Source organism: Cottoperca gobio, chromosome 8, assembly GCF_900634415.1.
Source record: "Cottoperca gobio chromosome 8, fCotGob3.1, whole genome shotgun sequence".
NCBI lineage: Eukaryota > Metazoa > Chordata > Actinopteri > Perciformes > Bovichtidae > Cottoperca > Cottoperca gobio.
This window is the reverse complement of record NC_041362.1, coordinates 22,813,745-22,820,170: the sequence shown is the minus strand read 5'-3', so window position 1 is coordinate 22,820,170 and position 6,426 is coordinate 22,813,745.

Below are 6,426 nucleotides of genomic sequence, written 5' to 3'. Positions count from 1 at the left end.
TGCTTTTTATTCGCTTAATATTAGCTCATAAACTGGCTACTTGTGAAACAATCTGATCGTAGACGTCGTCTCTCAAATCCAACTCCATTCTCACATCTCAAGTTGTTAACCTGACTGCAAAACATAAGCGGCGCACGAAAAAGAGAGTATTTTTCCGGATATCTGCTAGCTACACCCAGAACCCCAGAGGCTAATCATCAAAAGTGGCTTTTGTTAGTGGGTCTTCCGAGTCCCTTTCCAAGCCAAGATAACTCTGATGACATTATTAGATCATGCCTCTTTCAGACAGACATGAGTACTGCATAATAAATGGGATTGGCCAGTCAAATACATCCATTCCTGGCAGATAACTTAATGTGAACGTTGTATATCCAGATAAATTAAAAAAACGTATGTACATATATGAAGAGACACAAATATAAGAAGTAAAATATATTTAAATATATTTATATTTATTTAGTGCAGACAGCAAGTGAGTGAGTGTGTCTGTGGGTCTGGAGGTTGAGAAGCCTGATGGCTTGGTGGTAGAAACTGTCCCTGAGTCTGGTGGTGGTGCAGCCAGGCTCCTGTATCGTCTGCCTGATGGTAACAGGGAGAACAGTCTGCTGGGTGGCTGTGGTCCTTTATGATGCTGTGTGCCTTCCTGAGGCACCGCTAGTGGAAAATGTCCTGAATGGCCGGGAGACTGTTGCCAATGGTGTGCTGTGCCACCTCCACCACTCTCTGAAGCGATTTGCGGCTTTGAGCAGAACAGTTCCCATACCAGACCGTGATACAGCCCGTCGGCAAGCTCTCAATGGTTCCTCTGTAGAAGTTTGTGAGGATGCTGGTGTTCATGCCACACTTCCTCAGTCTTCTCAGGAAATAGAGCCGCTGACAAGTTTTCTTGGTCACTGTGTTTGTGTGAAGTGACCAGGAGAGGTCCTCAGTGATGTGCACACTGAGGAACTTAAAGCTGCTGACCCTTTCAACCTCAGCATCACCGAAATTGAATGGGGAGGTGTCCACCCCCCTTCTGTCTCCTGTAGTCCACGATCATCTCTTTAGTCTTGCTGACGTTAAGAGAGAGGTTATTTTCCTGACACCAGCTGTGCAGTATCTTCACCTCCTCTCTGTAGGCCGTCTAAAATAAAGACTGTGCAATGTCTTCATGTATTATAATCCTTGAAACTTGATTTCCAGGTTTAATCTTCTCACTACATGTAGCAACACACCTGTACCTCTGCAGCCCCTTGTGTTGTTTTTCTGGAGGCCTATTGACAGTCTGAACATGGCCTAGTTTGTTTTTTTAAATGTGTAATATTTAAAAATACTGAACCTGTGTGGAACCTTTAGTCCTTCCCTAGTTTGAAGCTTTCTAAGAGCTGTCTAGAGTGGAGTCTTTCTTCTAACAGGGTTATTCTTTCCATCCCTCTGGTGGAATGAAACAGTGTCATTCAACATCTGGGCTGATGGCCATGACCTCTAAACCATGGAAGGAAAGGCTGGCTGAATAGCCAGAACAACCAGCCACTGGTGTGATCCCTGGTGTGTGTGTGTGTGTGTGTGTGTGTGTGTGTGTGTGTGTGTGTGTGTGTGTGTGTGTGTGTGTGTGTCTGTGTGTTTCTATCTTCCTGTGTTTAGTTTTGGAAATCAATAGTATAGTCTTAATAGCATTAAGGATGCTTGTGAGTTATAGTTCATTCATTACATTCAAATTATTCTTTATATGGTCCATCTTCACAGGGAAATCATATTCAAAGTGTGAGGGTGAGTTTGTGTGTCTGACGCTCTGAGTCAGTTTGTTTGTTATTAGCTATCAGCAGCGATATTTAACAGCCCTTCCCATTCTTGCTATTGTTTGTTCTCATTATAGTCAGTGACCCCAGAGTCCATGATAGTTTGACCTTTGACTAGAGAGAAGCTTGAGTTTGAAGGAGCTCAAACCAAGCGACAAACTCTTGACTAACAGGTATATCAGCCTTCTTTGCTCATTCCACATCACCTACACCTTGGACAAATATGGATTTTCTGACAGTTACAGTGTCATTGAGCTGTGAAATTAAACTCCAGGACCTGACACTTACAGGTACTAACATGTGATTTATTTTTGGATACATTATCTGGATAATGTCATCTGATCACAGGTTTTTGCATTTACACCCGGTATTGTTCTTATAATCCCTATTCTGATCAGATCGCAATGCAAATGAGGTAGTTTGAGTTTTACCAAATGTAGTGTGTGATGTGTGATACTCTTGAGGGATCAATACAACATGCAAGGTGAGGGTCACGTGAGACAGCAAAAAGCTACTTATGGGTCGTCTGACTCCTAGGCAGAACTCTGCTGAACATTTGCTGCAACACAAGTGGATGTCATCCTTAATCACATGAGTCTACTTTTGTGGTAGTGGTCCTTTAAGAGCCTCCAAAAGCAATACTGCTTTTGTAGAGAAGGAGCTCATCTGAATCTTTTTGACGGACATCTTGAGATACAAGAAAGAAGTGGAATGTGAATGTGATCAAACACCATCTGATAACATTATGATACGTTCTGCGTACATTTACACCTGCGTTAACATGCACTTCTCCTGATCAAGATACCTGTAAATACCAAGTAAAAATAATGTCTCTATTTCAAATCTTCAGAAACATATATTGGAGTTCTGGGTCTAACATTACGACCTGTAAAGCCCGACTTACTGCAGAGTATCTGGACACAACTCTCGCTTTGGGCGTACAGGGATTAGATGGCCCTCAGAAGTGACATATTCCCGCAGCATCTCCCAAAGTATCATCCGTGGGACCCGGACGCCTTCTCCAGATCCATAGTACACATGTAGACCGGATGGGCGTACTCCAGGCCCCCTCCAGGATCCTTGCGAGAGTGAAGAGTTGGTCCGTTGTTCCACAACCAGGACGGAATCCGCATTGTTCCTCTTCAATCAGAGGTTCGACTACCGGCCGAATCCTCCTTTCCAGTACCTTGGAGTAGACTTTACCGGGGAGGCTGAGAAGTGTGATACCCCTGTAGATGGCACACACTCTCTGGTCCCCCTTTTTGCATAGGGGAACCACCACCCCGGTTTGCCACCCCCTAGGTACTGTTCCAGACTTCCACACAATGTTGACGAGGCGTGTCAACCAAGACAGCCCCTCCACACCCAAAGCCTTCAGCATTTCTGGACGCATCTCATCAACCCCTTGGGCCTTTCCACTGTGGAGTTGTTTGACTACCTCAGTGACCTCCATGTTTTATATTTGTCCAGTGTATATTTGATTAAATCCAGTTTGTTGTAGTGTTGTTTTTTATGTATCATTGATACTCTTCCTGTTAATCCTTCATTGGAAAATATATATAGAATATTATCAAACAACATTTCTGTGGTCCTGAGTATTCATTTGTCATATTTATGTCATGATCTACAACCAAAAGTAATGTAGCATCCAACCCTGTTACTTTACGCAACCCTGTTTTCAACCATGTTACTATATCATTTTCTGTTAAAATAACCTTAAATAATTTTCTCAGCTCATAAAAGTTTAAACTAATGTCCTTTTAATAGCTTGGTTAATTATATGCATAATGTATTTTAGCAAATATTTCAAATTAAATACTGAAATTGGTAAAAAGAAACGTGTGACAATTGAAAAGTTGGGCAAGATCGATTTAAAAAGCTACTTAAATTAACATTAAACCAGTTTTATCCCAAACTACATGAGTATTTAATATAAATGTGACTTTCTTTACTTAATAGTAAAGAGTTTTATTGAAGAATGTTTTTAAAAATACCCTTTTCTACTTAATGTGACACAGGGTTGCACAATACATGAAATAAAATGTCTAATAAAAAATGTTTATTGGATGCCTTTGCTGGCCAAAGCACTTTTTTTTATTGTTTATTATCTGTTTTTCCTAAATACATAACAAAAAATGATCAAATAAAAGGTTAATTTTTCAAAAGTGTTGATGTCTAAATTGTCTTCTGGAATGACCCTCTTATTCATCTGAGGGACAATAACATTTGCTGGGAGAATTACATACTCATACAAAAATGCATTGTCTCATCCATGGATATGGCTGTAATTTGGTAATGAGGGTGTATTTCATAGATGACATTCCCACAGGGAATCTAAGGTAAAGAGAATATAAAGTGAATCTATTAAATCTGACACAATTTGAAAGAAACAGTAGGTATCAACAAACAGCATACAGAGGGTAACATCTCAAATCTGTAATGAATTAAAAGAGATTTGTGTTGCATTAAGGCCTATATCTGAGCACGCTGTAATGATCTCATGTCACGTCATCAGAAGCTAACAGTGATATCTTGCAAGGGTGACAGCCACCCGCTGACAATACTGCATTCCTGTACTGATACAAGCGTGAGAGTCAACGCATGTGATGGATCAATGAAGGCTACACCCCGTTCTCTGCTTAGGCACATTAACGTTGTGTCAAACCCTCCCTGCAAACTTGCATCTCAATGCAACATGAAACTGTCACTGGATGAAAAAGAATACAAGGCTCTGACTGGTGGATTGATTTATTAATGTGTCCACTTTATTTGGCCTACACCAATGAATCAGATATAAGGCAGATAAACTCAGACTGGTCTTTATGAAACCCGTTTAACAAGGGAATACAATCCACTAACTCCCTTAAAACCTCCTTTAACTTTTTTGAAATTAAAACTGGTGAAATGTCGTCTCCATAGCGGAGGAAACTCAGAATTGTGTCTATAATTCAACAAAGTTGAACTCTGTAAATGGTGTTCATTGAGCTCAGCCTTCTGTTACATGGATGATAAAGGGTTTAACCCTTGAACCTTGATAGGCACATTAGTGTAAAATAGACATAATATCTGCAATAACCATACCCTTTTAAGTACCATCAAATCAGTGTTTCACAAGACGAATACAATACGAATAATTATGTATCTTTAATTTAATTAATTTAATTTTACATACTGAAGGTATCATTGATTAAAAAGCTTTTGTTCATTCATCTGCAGGGCAAGAAGCTAAGCAATAAACAGGGTATAGAAGGTGAAAGGTGACACAAAGATGAGAAATAAACATAAAAAATCATAAATGAAATCATAAATAAGAATTATGTTTAAACACGGTCACGTTTATTTTCATCATACTTAATCTGAGTCCTTAGAATCTAATACAATAATACTATAATATTAATAGCAGTGAAATAACCTAGATAATTATGTAATGTTACAAAAGGATAATCCCAGTTTGACTAAATAATCCTATCACTTTCTAGTTTTTATTTTGAGTTTTCAACCACATCTCAGGGTCTTCACCATGGACAACTTATGGAATCCTTTTTACTTTAAGTTCTAAAGACAACATTTTGCACACTGCCTTCTTCAGGATCAAGACAAAGACATTCTAAAAAGTGAAAACACTTTGATATGCTTTGGAAAATGGTCAATGATGTTTGGGCTAAAATATAAAACAAAAACCTCACACTATTGTCTATGAAATAAACACGCTAGTTTTTTTGAATGGTCTAAATCGATACATCAGAAGCTCTTAAAACCTCTTTGGATCCATAAATCCTCGAACATCAGGGATCTTTTCACAGAGCCACAGAAAACCTTTTACAACAAGTTTCACAGGCTGAGTATTACTCCACATAACAGGTCCACTGATCTTCATTTAGCTTTCATTTAATTAAAGGAGTTGCCCTTTAATTCAGGAAAGATCCTGAGGTTTAGCTTTGTCTCTAAAGTTGCCCTAATTCTTCAGGTAATGTAAATGTAGCAGAGGTGGTATTTGAGATAAAGGTAAAGCATTCCAGCAGGGTGTAGTCTGGCTAATACAGGTTCTGTACCGTGACTGGAATGTTTGGCTGGACAGTTGAACCAGTTCGACAGCATTCTGAACGGGAGCACAGGCGTGATTCAGTCATCAGGAGAAGCTGACACACTGCGTGGGCTCATGAAGTCACTGACAAAGTACAATACTCAGGAAGAGTTCAACTAGTGTACCTTTAATTTGCTGCTACAGGGCAGGAGAGAGGAGGAAGGCCTGAATGCTAAAACTTTAGACAACACTTAGCAGGTTTTCAGCTGCTCAACTTTGCTGCTCTGCTCTAAACCCTGACCTGTGAGCTCTGTGAGGAGGGAGGCAACTAAAAGACAACTAGAAGTAGAAGTAAAGGTAAAGGTAGAAGTAGAGGTAGAAGTAGAAGTAGTAGAAGTAGAGGTAGAAGTAGAGATATAATTATAATTAGAAGTAGAGGTAGAAGTGAAAGTAGAAGTTTAAGATAAGAATAACAATAAGGTCTCACTCCAGAATATATACCATGAAACAAGACTCCTTACTGGCCCTTTGCTGCGTGTCATCCCCTCTCTCTCTCTCATTGATTATTTGATATTACTTTCATGTAAAACATTTGACATCTCACATACAGACCTGTCTGTGAAC